This window comes from Phoca vitulina, unplaced genomic scaffold, assembly GCF_004348235.1.
Source record: "Phoca vitulina isolate PV1807 unplaced genomic scaffold, GSC_HSeal_1.0 scaffold6, whole genome shotgun sequence".
Classification (NCBI taxonomy): Eukaryota; Metazoa; Chordata; class Mammalia; order Carnivora; family Phocidae; genus Phoca; species Phoca vitulina.
This window is the reverse complement of record NW_022589709.1, coordinates 12,641,175-12,663,210: the sequence shown is the minus strand read 5'-3', so window position 1 is coordinate 12,663,210 and position 22,036 is coordinate 12,641,175. Positions and strand designations below refer to the sequence as shown.

General features: G+C 46.3%; 1 protein-coding gene and 1 non-coding gene across 6 annotated transcripts in view; one reads left to right on the top strand and one right to left on the bottom strand.

The window, feature by feature from the left end:
- WWC1 (WW and C2 domain containing 1) overlaps positions 1 to 22,036 on the bottom strand; it is a 145,628-nt gene that overhangs the window by 105,436 nt on the left and 18,156 nt on the right. The window lies entirely within an intron of this gene.
- LOC116632556 lies at positions 21,814 to 21,913 on the top strand. Its single transcript, XR_004299471.1, has one exon. It is a non-coding gene; the product is annotated as a U6 spliceosomal RNA (small nuclear RNA).

The following is a 22,036-nucleotide window of genomic DNA, read 5'->3' as shown; positions in this document are numbered from 1 at the left end:
TGGGATATTATTTGGCAATAAAAAGGAATGAAGTGCTAGTATAGGCCACAACATGGATGAACCTTGATAACATTATGTTAAGTGAAAGAAGCCAGACACAAAGAGCCATATATTACATGGCTCCATTTATATGAAATGCCCAGAATAAGTAAAAGCTATAGAGACAGAAAGTAGATTAGTGGTTATGTAGGGCTCGGGGTAGGAGTGGGAGGAGATGGAGGGGGTTATGGCTAAGGGGTGCAGGGTATCTTCTGGGGTGCTAAAAATGTTCTAAAAGTGATTGTGGTGATGATTGCAAAACTTTGAATATACTAAAAGCCATGTAATTGTATGTTTTAAATGGGTTACTTACATGGCATGTGAATTATATCTCAACAAAGTTGTTGGAAAAAATTATAGTACCTATCTCATAGTATTGTAATAAAGATTAAATTAAATGTATCACTGTGAAAGTGTTTATCTAAACTAACTACATAATAGTGAATATTCATTAAACCTTAATTATGCACTGGGAGCTCTGTTAATAAGCGCTTTGCAAAGAGAACCTCATTTAAACGGAATAGCCCAGTGAGGTAAGTACTTACCCACCTCATAGATGAGGAGGTTGAGGCACACAGAGAACAAGTAACTAACCTACAGTGACTTAACTGGCAAGTGGCAGACACCGAACCATCACATACAGAGAGAACAATATTCCCCAAACCCGGGGGACCCTGGACTTGAAGTGGGAACCAGTTGGCAAGAACAGATGAACAACATTCTCCTTCACATCAAATGAGAGTGCCCCTGACAGGCCCTACGGCTTGTCGGCTGGCATTCTCTCCTCCTAGGCAACTCGCTGAGGGGCAGCTCCCCTCCCCGCCCCCCCCTCCCCCCGGCCAAGTCCTAGGCTCCCCACCCCAACCCCTCAGCTCTTCAGCAGCCCAGCCGGTACAATTCTGCTTCTCTCCTCTCAAAGCTCCTTCCTTCACATAAATCTGTGTGTTCTCACACATGCAGAGGGTCATGGCTCCCCTGGAGCCCTTGGTCCCTACAATGGCCAGGACTGGTTTCTTTAGCACCTCTCAAGATTTTTAACACAGGAAAAATCCCTTCCAATTCAGAGTTTAAAAATCTTTTTTTTTTTTTTAAAAAGAGGAGATCCTATCATATCCCTGTTAAAGGCTTTCCAGTGGCTTCTCACTGTGTTTAGAACAAAGCCCACGCTCTTGCCCAAGCCTAAAGGCCCCTCAAGTCTGGCTCTCCAGCCTCCTCCAGCTCTGATAATTTTTTCCAAAGCTCACTCTACTCCAGCCACCTAGCACACTCAGACCCATGCCAGGAATTCCCTCCTCCTCTCTCTGCATGGCTAGCTCCTGGGCTTTCAGATCCCAGTTTAACTGTCACCTTCCCAAAAAGGTCTCATCTGACTGAGTCATCTTAATTAGGTCCCCCTTGTTTAATCTCCACCATGGCACCCTTTTATTTCCTTCATGGAATTGAAGACACATGGCAATTTTATGTTTGTTTCTTTGTTTAGTCATGTAATCTCTGTTCCCTAGACCCCCTGCAATGCAAACTGGTCTATAAGATCCACACAAGCAGGGGACCACGTTTGTCTTGTTCATCACCAGGCCTGCATGGTGGGTGCTCAACATGGCTTTCAAGGCTTCTCCACCTTGACCTTCACCATGAGCCCTTGTTGACATTTTAGGCCAGATGATTCTTTGTTGCAGGGGAACGGTCCTATGCATTGTGGGATATTTAGTCATATCCCTCATCTCTAACCATTAGATGCACCCCCTCTCCCAGTTATGACAACAAAAATGTCTCCGGACATTGCCAAACGTTCCCTGCACTGGGGGCGGATGGGGGGGGAGGAGGTGTCAAAATCTTCCCCAATTAAGAACCACTGATATTGTTGAAAGATTGAGTAAGTCAAAAGTAAGGAAAAGAGAATTCATCCATAAGTGCAGTATATAGTTTGAGAGTGGGGTGTCTCCACACCAGGCAGGGCTGTTTGCCACCATGTAGAAGAGTGGAGGGGGAGAGGACAGCTACAAGTCCAGGTGTCTGCAGGACCCCAACAATTTTGTCCCATCAGTTGGTGTAGACAGCTGGGCAGCTGGTAAGGGAGTACAGGATGATGCTCCTTTTTCTTGGAATGTCACCCTCATCTTTATATAACCCAAGATCTCCCAGCTCAGTGCCCATTTCTAACTATGGTCATACTACATTAGAAATAATGCATGCTTTGCAATCGAGATTATTAACAATGACTGATATTTGTACAGCATGTACAACATCTAGTTTAATACTAGAGCCTCGGCATCATCACCTCCTGGACACACCAAAGAAACCAAAGCAGGTTAGGTAGATAGGACAGGTTAGGTAGCTTGCCCATGGGCACAGGCTGCAAGGTGAAGGTGCAGGGATTTCAACCCACTCAGTTTAATTCCTTGCAATAACTACTAATTTATATGGAGTTGGATATGGATATGGATTTCCTAGCAAGTCAGAACACCAACCACACAATGAACTTCATCTCTATTCCCTATAGTTAAGCCAGTTTCTAAACACACAGGAGGGGTATTCTGGGACATATGCTCAATCCCTTTGGCTTGGAGTCCCAAGGAGATGCTAAACCAGAAGGTATTGTTTTTATTTTATTTTTTATTTTTTTAAGGATTTATTTATTTATTTGACAGAGAGAGACAGCGAGAGAGGGAACACAAGCAGGGGGAGTGGGAGAGGGAGAAGCAGGCTTCCCACAGAGCAAGGAGCCCGACGCGGGGCTCAATCCCAGGATGCTGGGATCATGACCTGAGCTGAAGGCAGATGCTTAAGAACTGAGCTACCAAGGCGCCCCAAGGTATTGCTTTTAAGAATGAGAATGGGCCCTGGCTCAATCCCAAATTACAGAAGCAGAGATGGCAGATCACACTGGAAAGGCCTTTGAAAGTCACCGACTGCTGAGGTTCTCAAACTGGGTTCTGTTTGAGAATATCTGGGATACAGGAGACCCCCATATCCAGGCAGCTGGTGACATTGGGAAGCAAAGGGAGGGCTTCACACGCCAGGGTTCAATGTAAGATTTCACATGAAATGGCTCCATCGCTTAGGGAAAAAAAAAAAAAGTTTGAAAACCCCTGATATTGTCCACTATCTTCATTTTACAGATGAAGAAACCGGGGACCAGAGAGGAAAAGTGACTCTCTCTATGCCACACAGACCCCCTGTCCACTGAAGGCGAAGGAAAGCAAGGACTTTGCAGGTGGATAAAACTGTGTTTGAATCCTGGTTCTGCCATTTAACTAAGTTCTCTAAGCCTAAGCCTCAGTTTAGTTATTTGAGAAATGAGAGTCATCATATTGCCCTTTATCAAGTTTTGTAAACAAAAGAGCTAATGAAGTGGCAGGAAGACTCTGAGTGTTCAGGTGCTGGTTGTCAGGGCAACCTGGAGCCGGCCCAGTGGTCAGAACAGGGGCTAGGAAGCCACAAGATGGATCTACGTTCAAATCCTGGCACTTCCTCCCCCAGCTACGTGACTGTGGGCAGATCATTTCAATTCCTGAGCCCTGACTCCTCATCTGCTTAAGGGGCTTACTTCCTTGCTTACAGGTGTGGGGAGGCCCAGATCATGTGACGCATGCAAAGCGCTTGCCACGGTGTCTCGGACGTCACAGATGCTCAGTGAGCACCTGCTTCTTTCTGACTTCTGTGGCACCTTGTTTGGGGAACTGCTGCAGAGATGTTCCTGTGAGCGCCCAGGGAACCTCCCCTCCTCCGGGGCACGCAATGCCGAGGAATCTTGGGAGGCGCACCTGCACCAGCAGGAAGCAGGTCGGGTGATGAGTGGACCGTGACTTGGAAGCCCCCACCTCCCAGCTCCCTCAGAAGGAATGTTTCGCATGACTGCACCTTTCATCTTGATTTTTTTGAGAGGGGGTAAAAAATAAAGGCAAGAACTTCAAGGTCAGGTTCACTTCCCTGCAGGCTCCTCCTGGGCTGAAGTGAAATTTCAAGAATGCAGCCTCTGGGCCCAGTTTACATTCCCACCCTCTCTGGTATCCAGGATACCAGAGGGACCTGTCGCATTCCATCCCACCAATCAGCCTCCTCAGTCACATCCTGCTGGGGGCAGGGCCCGCCACTAGTTCTTGGGAGAAGCATCAATGCCTTAGCAGGAGGGTCAACCATTCATTCACTGTGCAACATACATGTTCAGAGCTTGCTGGAGCCAGGCACCGGGGATACAGTTTTATGGAAAAACAGCCCAAGTCCTTGCTCGCGGGGAGCTTGCAGGGCAGGGAAGAAGACAGCCAGAAATAATGTGAGCAGCGCTCCGAAGCGGCCGCACACAGAGGCATGAGACTGTACATAGGAGGTCTGACTACTCAGCAATGTTAGAGGAGGCTTTCTAGAGTAAGTGACGATTGAGCTCAAGGCTGAAGGGTAGTAGGTGTAAACAGGTAGAGAGAGGAGGGAAGAACATTCCAGGTAGAGGGACGAGCATTTGCAAAGGCTCTGTAATGCCTTTGCCGACCTATTGGTGGGGGACAGGATGGGGTTGGAGAAGCAAAATCAGGGTTACACTTATGTGAGCGTTCTATGGGCCCTGTTAGAGCATCCAAATGTTTCCCATAGGGGGATGGCACTGATCAGACTGCCTAAGAACTTTGTAATAAGATCATCTTGGAGAATGGAGTGGGAGGGGAGGGTAAGATGAAAAGAAAGCACACAAGTTAGGGAATTTTAGTAGCATGTCCAAGTCCCCGAAATGATGGACCTGGGCACCTGGGCTGACAGGAGGTGGGGGGGGGGGGGAGGGTAGTATGATGCAGGTGGAGCTTGATTTGGCTGTCTTTTTTCCAAATGTCCGCCTCCTTCTGGAAGGCCCTGACAGCCACACCAGCACTGAGCTCAGTGTTTCCAGACTGACATTGCTTCAGAGGAGGCTCTCCGTGTTGCAAAAGTCACAGGGGTACTGCCCATCATTAGGAACCTGATAAAACGACATCTGGCCTTGCACCAAGATCACTGCAGAGAGGAGAAGCCCTGCGGTGAGGCTCATATCACCGAGGCCACATTATCAGACTTGAAGGCTCTGAAGAGATGGTCAAGGACTGTAATGACATAACGCATTCTTCAGGCACCTCTGCTACAAAATGGACATCCCCTCCAGTTCTAGAAGAGGGGGGTCTATAGATGTTTGACATTATACACAAGACACATGCTCAAAAAACATAAGGAAAGAAGGGAGACAGGGAGAGGAGAGGGCAAGAACATAGTTAATAGGCTAGTGAGTAGTTTCTTTGAACACCCACGAGCCTCATGGAGTTCTTGGTCTCATGAACATGGAGATGATGGCTGGCTTTCAGCCTGGTAAGATGGATAATCAAACCTGGCTACCCCACATCTGGGGTCCCACTCTCTGAGATCTGGAAGTCAAGAGGCCCAAGATAAGGCTGAGACTCTAAAGGTTTCTGCACTTTTTTAAAGAAAAAAAAAATTAGAGAAAATACAGTGAAAAATAAAAACAAACACAAAAACCCCACAAACATAGGCAACAAAAACCTTTTCCCTCTTCACCCACAGACGTGAGCCCCTAAAGGAACATGAACGTTAAGATTTCCTGTGTGTCTTTCCAGAGATATTTCCACAGACATACCAGCATGTGTACGTACCTAGCATGCATACACACATGCAGATGTACGTTCAGGCTGATCATACACACTCATACTCTACTCCACGGAACTAAGAAAGCAAGCCTCAACTACATAACAGTTTTCTGATTTATAAAATGAAGAAAGAAAAACACTGCCAATAAACTATAGCCCAATGCTTTCTTTACTTTAGAATATTTACTTCATATATACTGAAAAAGCTTTCACTTGGACTTATTTAGACATGCACTTAATTATACAGCTCTCTTTTCCATATATGGAAAGAAAAATATAAGCAAAATAAATTAGCTAAGGTATTGATAAGACAGAACCCTTTCTCAGTGTTGAGTCATCGACACCTGTGCGTTCCTCACGCTGCCACTCTTTGTACCACTGAACGCTGGGGCAACATTAGCTCTGATAATGTCTCTGTGATTTTCTTCCAAGCTCCTGAAAATTACTTTGAGTTCAAATTCTGGTATCTGTCTGATTTTACCAGAAGATGCTAAAGAAAGTTTTTTTGATAAAAGAACAAAGGTCTGTCCACATTCGTTCTTAAGTGGTTTGTGGCTGAAACTCAGCAGGACCACAGCACCGGCTATGTTAGCGGGAACACCAGAGTTTGTGCAGGTGTGGGCAAGGACCGTAGCCAAAAGCATTTCTGAGATGCATCCCCAATTTGAAGATGTTAACACACAAAACAAAACAATACAAGTTAATCTTAAAATGAATTATACTACAATGCACACATAATCTCCCTCATCTGACACTCAGTTGACTTGGGATTGCAAACTCAAGTCACAACACAAGCCAGGCAGGACACTGAGTGAAGTGGGAAAGGCGGGGCTGTGTTAACACAAAGTAGTTCTAAAGTAGTGATTCTCCAAGGGTGGTCCTGGACCAGCAGCTATTTTAATGTTTCCATGGAATAGAGAATCCCTTCAATCCCCTCCATAAAACCAATATATATGGATATATAAGTATTTTTAACCCTATTTCTTTTAACACGAACATACTATTCTGATTGCTATTTGCTTAATTTTGTATCTTGGAATTCTTTCCCTATCAGCACCTGTAGCTCTAGCACATGCTTGTTATTTATCTACATGACACTCCACTGTATGGATGTCCCTTAACTTACCTACGCAGCAGCTCCCAGCATGACACAGTCAGGCTGTTTTCTGGTTTTGTTGCTCTCCTACTCAAGGTTACACGAGGAAGTGGCAAGGCTGCAGTGTGAAGCATGACCCCAGTGTGGGAGGGTGATCCCAAACCTGGGAAAGGCTATGTGAGTCACCCACAAGTGACTGTCTTGAGGTCAGTTTGGGGCTCTGGGGAGGCAGGAAGGGATTGCTTGTAGAGGATTCTGGATGCACTAGAAGATTCATCAGCTTTAGGGGTGAGGATGGTGAAGAGGCCCAGCTCTTTCCCCATCTTCCTCTTCCTAATCTGCAGAGCCCTGTATACCCTAACCTGGCCACTGTCTGCCCACAGTCCCAGACTCCCTCCCTGCATGCTGCTCTATGCTCTAGGTCCCTTTCTCCTGCCCCGCCAGCCCCACCCCCTTCTAGATGAACAGAGGAAAGAGCAAGGCAAAGGGGGGGCCTCCAGAAATGAGTGCCTGTGGAGGTGAAGGGATGTCCTAGTTTCATTATCCCAGGATCTGCTCCCACCAAATCATCCGCCTCCAGCACATGACACATACATATGGTGGGCTCTATAGGGGTAATAGTAATGGTTACTGAACACCAACTACACTGAGCACACACAATCCCAAGTCATCCTCACAATTCGGAAGGTACCAATTGTTAGCTCCATTTTATTGATAGGAAAACTGAGTCTTGGAGAAGGTGAATGCCTTGGCTCAAGTTATACAACACCTAAGTGGCCTCCTTGCACAGAATTCCCCAGTTTTTCAAGGGTTCCTTCCAAGGGGGTGTTTCTTAGGCGGCAAATTGAAACTCAGAAGTCTTTTTAGTGGCGAGTGCAGGTCCCAGGTCAATCCCCAAGACCTTCCCGTTCAATGTATTATGTCCGTGGATGCGGTGGAAGGGGACTCAGCTTGGTGGTGGTGGTGGTGGGGGGGGGAGTTGGCAGGGGAGTGGAGACTCCTTTCAGTAATCATGTGAGGAACTTAAGAGTGTTAACTAAAACCACAGTGTTTAATGAATATTGTTTTACGTCATTTTACTTTCCCCTTTATCTTTCTACCCTTTTAATTATTGTTTTGCCCTGTTCCTCTCACTTTCATTCACTGACCGCTCCCCGCCTCCCAAAAGGGGTGGAAGCAAGGCAGGTCTTCCTAAGCTCTCCCCCCTTCCAGTGGGCCATGGGCACAAGGTCCAGGAATTCATTCAATGTGGCAAAAAGGCAGTCTGCTAATTCCAGGTTCATTAGCATGGCTCGTTAATTATCAATGCTCCCCTCCCCAGCCACCCCTCTCCCCAAAACATCCAAAACAGCAGATTAAGTTTTAACTTTTGCTGGCAGAACACCTGCTTCTGAAATTCCTCCTCCCTTTACCTCCTAGGATTTACAACACAAAAGTAAACATTTACACTGGTTAAGATTTACCAAAAGGAAGTGTGGCCTGGAATGAGTCCTTTGAAGTTCTGTCTCAAAAGAAGAAGGAGCCCTTTTTAAATATAGAAAATAAGAAACCTCAAAGCCTTGTAAGTGATGTCGGAGTTGGGCCTGGCGGTAACCGGGCCTTCTCAATTTTTCACTTGGGCCTTGACGCCAGCATACGTTATCCTAAGTATAACTCCAAACTACAGGTCTTTCTGCTCCAGGGTAAATGAGGTTATCAGTCAATAATGCAATCAAGTGGCTTCCTGGAAACTCTAGGATAGAACTTTCTTCCTGAGATATTACCAAGGGGGTAGAGAAGGGTACCCTGCGAGGGGAGCCAAAGGGCAAGGCTGACTTTACAGGCAGGAAAGATCCTGAGGCCCACCTGTTCCTCCAGACAGAAGGGATTTTCTCAACGAGGCATGTCTGTTTTACTGGAGGTGGGAGATGGGCACAGCCAGCCCAGGATAGATGTTGGTTAAGCGGACCGAGTATCAGATGCCCCAGCAAAGAGTCACCAGACACTGAGGTCATGCAGATACCTTTGGGGAAAAGGAAATGAAATAATTCCCCATCCCTATCCCAAGATTGCTGGTGTAGGGCAATGGGAATGCTAGAATCAGGAAAGGAAGGATGACTGCACCTGGATGATGTTTGCATCCGATCAGAACCTTCTATTTCTTTAGTGATAGCACCCAAAATGCTACCCACCAAGAATCCTGAGCACCTGGGCAAGTCCCGGGCAGTGGTGGTGTGTACCAAGTGAAGGAAGCGTGGATGAAGCAAGGCCTCACCAGGAAATAGCACCGTTCATAACTGACTTTGTCCTGGGCACCTGATGGCCACTTTACCCAATTAGCTCACTAGTCTTAAGTGCAGCCCAGGGAAGCAAGCATTCTCTCTCTTTTTTAAAAAAGATTTTATTTGAGAGAGAGTGAGAGATAGAGCAGGAGCAGGGGAGAGAGGGAGAAGCAGGCTCCCCGCTGAGCAAGGAGCCCAACGTGGGGCTCGATCCCAGGACCCTGGGATCATGACCTGCGCCGAAGGCAGACGCTTAACAGACTGAGCCACCCAGGGGCCCCAAAGCAAGCGTTCTTATCCACACATGCAGGTGAGATCGCTGAGGCTGAGCTAACTTGGTCAAGGTTGCAAATGGGGCCTAAGCCCACACTCTTCCCCTGGTACTACACAGCCTTCAAATGGAAGATGTGTATTAAAAGCTGGCTGCATGATATACTAGAAGAATCAGTGAACCTGGACTCCTCAAATGCGGGAGGCCCAGCTCAGCGCTTCTTAGCTGAGTGACTGAGCAAGTCATTTAGCCCTCTGCAGGTGTTTCTGATCCCACTTCTGTCCTTGGCCTCAGCACTTCACTGGGCTGCACATGGCAGGATGGAGTCCACATCCACCCACTTTGCTTCAACTTCCTGGCTGATCCAGCCAAGCGTTCAGAAGTTTTGTCAGCATGAATGCAACATATTTTGATAAGGGTTTTTCCTTGCTCTGGGTTCCCTATAAAGAAAGAAGCATGCTCCTTCCAACATGAGCTGATATTATCGTTAGGGAATCCTTCCAGAGTTGGGAAAGCAGACAACTTGCTGCTATACTACGTCATTTTACACTTAGGCTTCTGTTAGCGAACATCAACAAGGACCAGCCTTTCATTGTTCTTCAATCAAATTCAGCCCCAGCAAGGCCTCATCTTTACTTGGAGAGAGAAACACATCCAGAGGCCCTGAGCATTTATTCTTGCTGCCTCCAGCTTCCTAGGGTCTCACAAAGCCACAATCTCACCCAGAGGAACACCCTGGTTCTGATGCTGAATTTGATCCAAGGACCAATTACAAAGCTATTTCTCTGCACTCTGAAAGCTCCATTTCCCAACTTGTCAATTGGGTAAGAAAGGCTTTACCTCACAAGGCTGTCAGTGGAGAGCTAATGAGACCCCAGAAGTTAAAACTCTTTTAATCATAAACATTCTAGCATTTACTATGTGCTGAGCCCTTTAACACATCATTTGAATAAGTCCGTATTAGACATGCGTGTCAGAAACAAATACAAAATATAGGATACAGGGTGAACAAATGAACCAATCAATAAATGAAGGAATGGAGGGAAGGAGAGGAGGAAGGGCCTAGGAAGGCCAGTGGGGCCCTGAGTCAAGCTCAGAAATTTTGGGCATTGGAGAACCATGAGAAGTTTCCGAGAAGAAGAGCAATTTATTCTGGAAAGCCCTACGGAAGAAAATTCTGATAGGACTTGCAACGTGAATTGCTGGAAAATTACCTTGCGAGTCTGGCTAGCCTGTTAGCCAGGGATTGTTGCAATAGCCGATGCCAGAAATGATGCCTTAACTCAGATGGTCACCATGGGGACACAAAGGACAAAGGATTGGCAGATGGGTGGGACAGACTTTAAAGACCTCACCTGCGGGAAAATCTCGATAGCTGTCCCCTCAAAACTGCAGGTTTACAAGGATAAACAATCTCAGATGTGTGTTTTTGTTCTAGGTCTCAGGTGTGAAATAAGGCTGTCATGTCAGCGTCTCGAACAACTAACTTCTATCCCCACATTCACCTCATCACCTTTAAACAAAACAAAACAGAAAGGAATCCCTGCTCTACCCTCACGGTCACTGGAGCATCTTATTCGCAAGAACCGAAAGGTGGGAACAACCCCAGTGTCCATCAACAGATAAACAGAGAAACAAGAGGTGGTGTGTCCTTACAATGGAATATTATTCTGCCTTTAAAAAGGACATTCCGACATGAGCTACACCATGTGTGAACCTGGAGGACATGATGCTGACTGAAATAAGGCAGTCACAGAAAGACAAATAGTATGATTCTACTTAATGTGAAATACCTACTGCAGTCAAATTCATATAAAGTAGAATGGTGGTTGCCAGGGGCTAAGGGAGAGGTGAATGAGTTGGAGTTGAATGGGGACAGAGTTTCGGTTGTGCAAGGTGGAAAGAGTTCTGGAGATAGATGGTGGTGACGGCTGCACAGCAATGTGAATGGGTGGAACACCACAGAACTGGACACTTAAAAATGCTTAAGATTGTACATTTTGTCATGTGGATTTTGCCAGAATTTTTTAAAAAGTTTGAAAAGGAAGCAAGCAAGCAAGCAATCATTGCTAGGTTGTCAGAAAATGGGACGGCATAAAACAATGCAGATCTCTGCCAACGAGGCATACCCCAACTTTTCATTATTGCTTAAAAATTCCCTTAACCCCTTCCCCCTATCCCACCGGATGCTGACTCAGTCCCTTGTAGTATCTGAATGGCAGGAGTCAGCCTTAGGGTAGACGCGGCTACCTTATCCTGTGTCTTGGGACACCTGGAGTTCCCAGTGACCGACACTGACCATGCCCATCACTCCAAGACCCCAGCCCTCTCCAACCTCAGGAACTATAGCCCCATATCCTGGCTGGCATTTCATGTGAGAGTGGCAGATTCCAGAAAATGCTCTGTGGCAAGAAGAGGTGAAGTGCCTTGTGGGAGCTATGTGTAAGGGCTCCTGTCACAGAGCCCCAGGGCCTGCCTTCTGAGAGGCACGGGAAGGACACCAGTGCTCACGACGCCGAGCACAGAATGAGGCCGCAGAGTTCAGCTTGTTTCTGCCCACCTCTGTCCTCATCACTGACTCAAAGAAGATCGGGCCTAGAATGAGGAAATGCCTCCATTAATCCTTCCCCTTGCAAAAAGCCGGAAAACCAGCTCCACTGGATCCAGTCCCTTACTCACGAATCTTGAACTCAAGCTATTAGGTGCATACACATTCAGGATTACTACGTCTTTTTGAGGAAGGAACTGACCCATTATAACAAGAGCTCTGTCTCTCTATCTGGTAATACTCCTGTTTTTGGTATATAATACTCCTGTTTTGTTATTATAACCGTTCCAGTTTTCTTTTGATTAGTATTTTCCCATCCTTTTACTCTTAGCCTAGCTGTATATTTATATTTAAAGGGAATCTCTCCGAGGCAGCTTATATACTTGAGTCTTGCTTTCCCCCCCCCAACCTGACAGTATCTATCTTTTAACTAGACTGTTTAATCCATTTATTTTTAACAAATTATTAATATAGCTGGATTAAAGTCTACAAACTTGCCAGTTGTTTTCTATTTGTCTCGTCTGTTTCTTTTTTCCTACTCTAGAGAAATCATCCACAATACACTATTATGTTTGCTTTAAGCAATTATCTTTTAAAGAAATGAAGAAAAATGTTAAAGTCTTTTATAATTCCGGGGCTCTTAATTTCTCATGGAGATCCAAGTGTCCATCTGATACCATTTTCTTTCAGCCTGAAGAATTTCTTTTGACATTTCTTTTTGTGTAAGTCTGCTGGTGAGAATTTCTCTCAGCTTTTATCTGAAAATATCTTGATTTGACCCTCATCTTTAAAGGATTTTTTTGTTGGATACAGCATTGTAGACTGACGTTCCCCAGCCCCCTGGCTTAGCATTGTAGAGATATAATTCAATTATTTTGGGGCTTTGTTTCTGATGAGAAGACAGTAATAAGGCTCATTGTTCTGTACATCACGCGTATTTATTCGCTGCCTGGTTTTAAGGGTTTTCTCTTTTGTCTTTAGTTTTCAGCAATTTGGTTATGATGTATCTAGGTGGGAATTTTCACATGATTCTCCTGTGTGGGGTTTGTTGAACTTCTTGGATCTGTGGGTTGATATTTTTCATCACTATGGAACTTTTCAGTCATTAAGTCTTCCAATATATTTTCTTCCTCAATTTCTGTCTCACTCTCTCTCCTTTCAAGAATCCAAATACACATTTGTTAGACTGCTGAATGTCCCACAGATTGCTAAGGTTCTGACCTTTTCTCCCCCAGCTGTTCTTCTCTCTGGGCCTAGTTTGGATAGTTTCTATTGCCCTGACTTGGCGTTCAGTGTCCTGTTTTCCTACAATATCCAATCTACAATTAGATCCATCTAGTGGGTTTTTCATTTCAGATACTACAGTTTTCATCCAGAATTTTTATTTGGTTCCATTTCTCTACTGGTTTATTTTCCTTTGAATCCTTAAACATACCTATAATATTTTAAGGTCATTTTTCTGCTAATTCCATCTCTGCCACCTGTGAGTCTGTCTCTACCGTCTCTCCTCCTATGTCTAAATACCTTTTCTATTCTATGCTGGACATGGTGAATACTGAGCTGCTGAGAATCTGGATTTTGTGTTCTTCCTTTAAAAACATTTTGTTGTGAGGCACCTGGGTGGCTCAATCGGTTAAGTGTCTGCCTTCAGCTCGCGTCGTGATCTCAGGGTCCTGGGATCAAGCCCTACATGGGGCTCCCTGCTCAGCGGGGAGCCTGCTTCTCCCTCTCCCTCTGCCGCTCTCTCTCTCAAATAAATAAAGAAAATCTTAAAAAAAAAAAAAAAAGATTTGTCATGATGGGCAGTTAATTTATTGGCAGATCAGCTTTATTCCCTTGAGGCTTTTTAAGCTTTGTCAAGCCATGGGTGAGTATAGTGATACAAGTAACATGCCAAGAATGGTCGAGCAGAGATGCATAAGGAACCTGGGTCCCTGGTGTCCATGTGGAGCTACCACTCCAACCCTGACTGGCTTGTCTTGTGATTTCTTTTTTTAATTGGATAAAAAAGTAAAGTTAAATCTTGAAGTTAAGCCATTGTTATTCATATATTCTGACTTGTGCTGCCAGCCACTAAACACTCTGTCAAAGGTGCCGAATATCTACTAAGTAGAGCAAGTGCTAGGTGTTGGTGATAAAGTAATTAACAAGTTAGATGCCGTTCCTGACCCGTCAGCTTATCGTCTTGAGCAGGGTCTGGCAAACTACGGCCTGCAGCCCAAACTCATGTATTGCCTGTTTCTGCAAATAAAGTTTTCAATGGGACACAGCCATGCCTATTTGTTTATGTATTATCTATGACTGCCTTTGTGCTATAAATTTGAGTGGTTAAGACAGGTAGTATGGTCCACAAAGCCTAAAATATTTTCTATCTACTTCTTTATAGAAAGAGGTTATTGACTCTCATTTAGGGTAGCAGTTCTCAAACTTTCTGGTCTTAGGACCCCCTTCACTATCTTAAAACTTGAGAACACCAAAGAGGTTTTGTTCACGCGTGTTTTATTTATCAATATTTACTATATTAGAAATCAAAACAGAGAAAATTTGAAAATATTTATTAATTTCTTTGAAAATAACAACAGTAATCCCACATGTTAACATAAACATTTTTATAATTAAATATAATTTTATATTTATAAATTTATAAATTTAATATAAATTTAAAAACATTTTAATGTATAAATTTATAATTTAAATGTTTTTATACTTAAATGTTTTTCTAAGTCCCCTCCAAAAAAATTAGTGAGAAGAATCGCATTACTTTGTATTTTTGCAAAACTCTTTAATGTACACCTTAACAGAAAGACAGCTGAGTCCGAAGAGATGTATTTGCATCAACCTGTTGCAAAACTACATGTCACATAGCCTCTAGAAACGCCACTGTCCTCTCGTGATAAACACAACATAAAAAAGGCAAATAACTTCTTAGTATTATTATGAAGTTCTGACTTTGCAGACCCCCTGAGAGAATCTCTGGGACCTCCAGGGACCACATTTGGAGAATGGCTGTCTAGAAAAGTCCTAGGCTGACATTAAACAGAAAACACATGAGGTCTAATTAGTTAATTATCATCGAACAACTGATTTAAAGGAAAACAATACTGCTCTATGAGGGAATGTAAACACTGAATCTGGCCCCATTTGGGGAGTCGGGGAATGATTTCTTGAGGAAACTATGTTTCGAGTTGGGCTTGGAAAAGATGGTTAACCAGGTGAAGGGCAGGAAAGGGGAAGCTCTCCCTTCCTTCAGCAAGTTTGCTCCTCTTGTCTGGCTGAGGAAATTGGGTTAGGCTTTGGGGAAGGATCAGGAATGAGGATGACTTTGCCATGACATCTTCCCCTGAGGGGACCAAGTCAGAGATGTGCTCTGGGAAGCAGAGGGGAACCTGTAACCCCAGGGTCCTCCTGACATGCCTGGAATTTACCTCAGGGACAAGCAAACCCTGATCTCTCTACAGATGGGGCACTATACGGAGGCCCAGATGCTGAGACACAGGGGACACAGGGGACACAGGCAACGCGGGCCTGAGGACAGTTACCCAGGCCCTTAGGATGCAGTCCTATGGTCATACAGGTAGCTATACAAACCCTTAGCTAACTGTCTTCCTTTAAGGCATTAGGAGCCATTCCTCATCCAGATGGTTATTTGCTGTAAAAACTACTGGGTGAGGGACCACAGCAGCTCCCTTTCCACTAGGTTGCCAGACCTAGTCCCATTTCCCTACCAATTACCAGCTCTGCAAACATTCACTCTCAAAACCAGATTCTGCCAGGTTTCAGGATGGATATCGGAGGCTGCAACGGTTCTCTTTCCCCCTGACATGCCCACCCTTGGGGTGTGAAAACCCACCAGATTCTAGCTACCGTCTCACCTCAAATGCCCCTACTTGAAAAAGAGTTGGCAGAGAAGTATCCCTGGCTGATGGAAGGCAGCAGATTCGACTCTGTTCAGAGAGTAAGGATGTAAAGCAGTTAGCCCACACACAGAAAGTATTCTGCGGGACATAACTGTATTAGTTCCCTGAGTCCTCCCGGTAGCCCTGTGAGACCCATTTATGTATTATCTCATTTTGCAGATGAGAAACTGAAGCACAGAGAGGTCTTGCAGCGGACCCAGGTAACAAAGCCAGTAAGGAGTGGAGCCGGCATTAAATCCAGGCAGCATTAAACCCATTCAGCTACTTGAACATACATTTTACTGACTCTCTATATTTGAAAGGACATGAGAAGTTAGTTGTTTATTTTTTTATTTTACTTTTTAAAGAGTTTATTTATTTGAGAAAGAGAGAGAGCACAAGCAGAGGGAGGGACAGAAGGTCAGGGAGAAGCAGACATCCCGCTGAGCAGAGAGCCTGATGTGGGGCTCGATCCCAGGACCCTGGGATCATGACCTGAGCCGAAGGCGGACGCTTAACCGACTGAGCCACCCAGGTGCCCCAAGGAGTTAGATTTTTTAAGAAGTACCTGTGCAGATGCTCAACACTGCTTGTCATCAGGGAAATGCAAATTCAAAGCACGAGATACCATTTTGCACGCATTCGGACGGCTACTGTACACAAGCCCAGAAAATAACAAGTGTGAGGGTGAAGGGGTGGGGAAATGGGAAGGCCGAGTGCACTGCCGCTGCGGGTGTAAAATGGTGCAGCCACAGTGGAAAAGAGTGCAAGGACTCCTCAAAAAATTAAAAGTGGAATTGCTGTTATGACCCAGAAATTCCACTTCTGGGAATAAAGCCAAAAGATTTAAAGGCAAGGATGGAAACAGATATTCGTACACCCGTGTTCGGAGCAGCATTATTCACGACAATCCAACAGTGAAAGCAACCACTGTGTCCATGAATGGATAAGTGGATACACAAAACGTGGTGTGTACACACAGTGGAATACTATTCAGCCTTAAAAAAGGAAGGACATTCTGCACACGCGACAACGTGGATGAACCTGGAGGGCGTTACGCTGAACGAAACAAACCAGTCGCAGGAAGACAAATACCGTGGGAGTCCATTCATATGAGGTACCCCGAGCACTCAAACTGGGAGAAACAGCAAGTAGAACGGTGGCCACCAGGGGCTGAGGGGAGAGGTGAACAAGGAGCTGAGAGTTTAATGAGGACAGAGTTTCAGTTTTACAAGATGGAAAGAGTTCTGGAGATGGATGGTGGTGATGGTTGCACAGCAATGTGAATGTGCTGAACACCACAGGCTGGATGCTTAATATGGTTCACATGGTCAATTTTATGTATATTTTACCCAATCAAAAATACATGTTTTTTTTTTTAAAGATTTTATTTATTTATTTGAGAGACAGAAAGGGAGAAAGAGGGAGAGAGAGAGAGAAAGACGGGGGAGGGGCAGAGGGAGAAGCAGACTCCCCGCTGAGCAGGGAGCCTGATGCGGGACTTGATCCTGAGACTCCAGGATCATGACCTGAGCCGAAGGTGGATGCTTAACCAACTGAGCCACCCAGGCGCCCCCAAAATAATAAATAATAAAATGTTTTAAAAAGTAAACTAACGTTGGGCGCCTGGGTGGCTCAGTTGGTTAAGCGACTGCCTTTGGCTCAGGTCATGATCCCGGAGTCCCAGGATCAAGTCCCACATCTGGCTCCCGGCTCAGCAGGGAGCCTGCTTCTCCCTCTGACCCTCTCCCCTCTCATGCTGTTTCTCTTTCTCTCTCTCAAATAAATAAATAAATAAATAAATAAAATCTTAAAAAAAAAAAGTAAACTAATGTTTTAAAAAGTAAACTAAAAAGTAATACACCTCAGAATGTTTATTATTGTAATTACAGTAGGAATTACACTGAATAATTTTTTAAGTGGGGGGGGGGGTTGGCGACAACATTTCTGAACTTCTGGAACTGAGAGGGCCCTTGCAAACAGATTAAGTGCTCCGGTCTTTCCCTGGTTTGCATGCCAAGCCAAAAGAGGTGATTAGCAGGCTTAAACTACTGGTTTCTAATCAGAAAGTTAAAAAAAAAAAAAATCCTTTGTCAAAGAGAACAGGAACAAAGGGCCAGTAGGCCCAGGGGTTATACAATAAAAGCTGGATCATGCTGTGTAAAAAGGCCCCTCCATCTCCTCCTAACACCAAGGTCTTCATGATGTTGGAGGGCTATTGTACTGTATTGATAACACATCATTCAGTGTGGCCTGGCCCCTCACTAAGGCGGGCAGCGCCCCTGCACGCAAGCAGGACATTTAGGAGACAAATTTCAGGAGTCATTAGCAATTGCATCTCAACTGTTCCCATACAATTGCCTCTCCTTCCCACACAATCCTGCTTCTCTCTCTCTCTTTCTCTCCAGTGAGTAAGGATACTGGGAATACTGGAGAACAAGACTCCTTCTGAAAAGATCTCTGTGTTCGCTTTTCCAAACAGCTATAGTGTCTATGAGGGCAGGGGCCAAAGAGGGAAATAGGAGAGGAGGTCGTGGCGGGGGGAGGGCCCTGGGTGCGGCCCCCGGGAGCTGACAAGGGACCATGTGCCCCATGGGTCATCACAACCCCACCTCTTCCACAACCCCTGGCCACGCTGCCCACCAACTGCTGAGCAATACCTCCCGGCCCCACTGCCCTGCAGAGGAGGGTCTGTGGGCTCTGGCTGCCTGTGGACTCTAGGAAGGAGGCAGAAACTTCCTCCAGTGCCTGGATTCCAGTCCCTGCACCCTGGAGAGTGCGAGAGCTTAACTAATTCTCAAATCAGGACACATACACAAAACCCTCTGAGAAGCGGTGGAGGACTCAATAAGTGTTAGCCATGTTCCATCAACGCGAGCCAATGACCTCCAGAAGACAATGCGGCAGTGACAAGCACTGAGCCCTGGATGGAAACCCAACCCTCGTGCCAACTTGCTGTGTGACCCTGACAAATCCCCTGATCTCTCCGGGCCTTAGCTGCCTCCTGTGGAAAGTGAGGGCAAGTGAAACAGTAAATGCACGTAAAATTCCTCGGTACATGGCGGCTGTCACAACCTCTGGAAGTTTCCCCAGCACTTTATTATTTTTGAATCTAAAATCCTGACCAAATGAGAGCACAGCATTGCCTTCCTCCTAGAGGCAAATCAAGTGTAATTTGGGGAGATGAGAGAGAAAGGGAGTAGATTCAGAAATAATATCCTTATGAAAAAAGCACGGAAGAGACTCAGTAATGACCCACGATCTTATAATACCTGACTCCCCCATGACATTGCAGCCAACGCCTGAAGGATTCTGACACAGCCCACATTAACTAGAACTGGACGCTCTCCTTTTATCAACTCAAGGAGCATTTGCTGAGGGCAGGCTGCGCACGGAGCCCTCAGAGGCTCTGCCCTGCCCCTACAACTCAGCCTCTCCTTTCTCTTCAAAGAACCAAGGAAGGTTCTGACCCTACTCTGGATTGAGAGCACATTGCCCTTACCCTGACCTCACGCATCAAGAGGTCAGGCTGTCTCCTGTGCTGAGGTCCCCTGCAGCCACAGCAGTCTGGGCTAACCCTAGAGTCCCCTCGGGTACCCCCACCTCCCCGCCCACCACACGCACACAGATAAGCAAGCTCAGAGGAGGGGCCCTGGGCTTGTAAAGCAGGTTTCATGGTGCTCCAGCGAAGAATAAGGAACTGCAGCTTGTTTCTCAGAGACAGGTGACGGGCAGCATTCTGAGACCATAGGCAGCTGGCTCTCTCCTCACCGACATGATTAAGACAGCCTGTGTGATGCCCGTTGGGTCAACAGTTACCGGTTTGGCAAACAGCAATACGGAACCTTGCGCAGAAAATCACGGTAGCCGATGCTGGGAAACTCCGGGGGAAAGGACTCGTGGGAGTTCCACGGTCCAATAGCTCTATTCTTTAGTGCCTCCTGACAAGGGGGAGGCTTGTGCATTCTAGCGGCCCTGGGTGTGGGGTCGGGTGGAGCTGGCAAACTGTCCTTGAGTCTTTTCTTCCACATCAGGGGTCTTCCTGAACGGCAGACGGAGAGCTGGGCTTCCGCGGGAGATGCCTCAACCCCACACAGGTGGGCTGTGCTCCCAGCCACTCAGAGCCCTGGGCTCTCTCTGGGTCCAACGCTTGCCCTCCGGCTCCAAAACCTGACCTAGGACTTCAGACTGACCAAGAGAGGAGTCAGGAGGTATCTATTCATCACCCTTTATTCTGTGACTTTCCCGTTGCCTCTCAGCTGCCTTCGGGGGTATCCCCTCATTTGCTAGTACCGATCGTGTACAAGACGTGGTGCTGGGCCCGGGAGACTGACAGGACACTACACCATTCGGTGGAGAACACAGACATGAAAAGGATGATGGCTCCGTGGTGGATGCATATGAGAAAGGGGCACAGCAGGGGCCCTTCCCCGAGCTGGGACAAGGCAGGCTCCCACAAGAGGAGGCCTTGAAGCTGGGGGTAGCAGCGCATGGAGGGGGTACACCAGCAGGCAGGGCGCACACTCGGTTCCTGCAAAGCAAGGAGAGCATCTCCTGGGGCAGGGAGGAGAGGGTTTCAAGTTTAAGGCATATTAGAATCGTCTGGGTAGCATATCTAAAATGCAGATTCCAATAAATAAAAATAAAATAAAATAAAGATGCAGAATTCTGGAAGCCCCACTGAGATTGTAATTCAGTGTTTTTCAGGTGGGGGCCCAGGAATCTGTTTTATGAGCTCCCTGGGGGAGTCTAAGGCAGGAAGTCTATGGACCACACTCTGAGAAACCCTGCTTTGAAGGAATGGAAAAAAAAAAAAAGCCATTTGTGGCTTTGATGGAATATTGGTTTATTTTCCTGGAATGTTCCCAAAGGGACTTTGGACAGCTCACTAATGATTCGTTCTTCAGTCATTTTACACAGACAGACATACCAACATCAAACAAACTGGAAATGAACCCCAGGAGAGTGTCAGGAGCCCCATTCACATGGACGGCTGTCACTGTGTTCCATGGGATGACAGTGGGCATTATCATCTCAGGAATGTGTCGGGGCAAGGTCCACACTTATGCCAAAAGGCTGTCCATAGGTGAACCAGGGCCCAGCAAGCGGTGCTGGGAAAGCCTTCTGGAATCTGGCCACACCTCCTTGCCAACCTTATGCCAGGAAAGGCAAGGCAGTCTATGGACGTCTTACAGACTTTCTCTACAGCCCGCGGCTGGCTCCCTGCCCCTTCTGTCCTGGGTCCTCCACCGGGAGCCTGGTCTCTGCTACCCCAGTGCCACCCCACTCAGGCTCCTCCTGGCTTGGACCCAGCGTCTCATGTGGGGACTCTGCCTCCACCAGCCTAAGCCTTGACCGTAGGCATTGTTTCTGCTGGTAGCCTCATGGCAATATTCTTCCCTACTCAGAGCTAGTTCCAGGGAGTCCGCCATTTATTTCGCTGGCTCAAGCCCCTGCCTGGGAAGCTTATGGGGATAACCCTACACCTCCTTGTCTTGCTCTTGCCACTGTTCTCTAAGGGCTGGAACCCTGCCTTTGTGATCTCTGCCAAGTGCCTGCTGGGCCACCTCCTCATTATGTGTTAGAGCCACAGGCACTAGCCTCCCAAGAATTCCCACCTTCCAACTGCCCCATGTCCCCAAGGGCCATGTTCTGCCACCCTGGGGACTTCCCACACAGCCCGCATCTGCTCTGGCCCAGCTGCTGAATACCCTACAATCTCAAGACCTGCCTTTTCTCAGCAGGTGTGATCCCCTTTGAACTGACCTTCACACCCCATCCAGCTTCACTCCCTTATTGCACGTGGAGCTCTGGAAACAGGCTGAGAAACTCTTTTCCCCGGACAGTGTTTATGACCAGTTGTAATAATCTGCTGTTTATTGATATCACAAATACGTGGTGTGCCCAACATCATAGCTTCGTAAGAGGCAGTCAGCCACAGAACAAAAACAAAATATTAAAACAAACAGAAAAACCAGGGCTACGCAGTAATAAGTCCTATTGAATGGTCTAGCCAGTGCTACTCAAACATCAACATGCTTATGGACCACCGGGATCTTGTTAAAATGCAGTTTCTGCTGCTTGCTTCGGCAGCACATATACTAAAATTGGAACGATACAGAGATTAGCATGGCCCCTGTGCAAGGAGGACCCACACATTCAAGAAGCATTCCATATTAAAAAAAAAAAAAAAAAAAAACACCACCACCACCAAAAATGGTTTCTGATTCAGTGGGCCTGGGGTGGAATCTGAGATTCTGCATTTTTAACAAGCTCCCAGGCAATGCTGATGTGCTGGTCCACA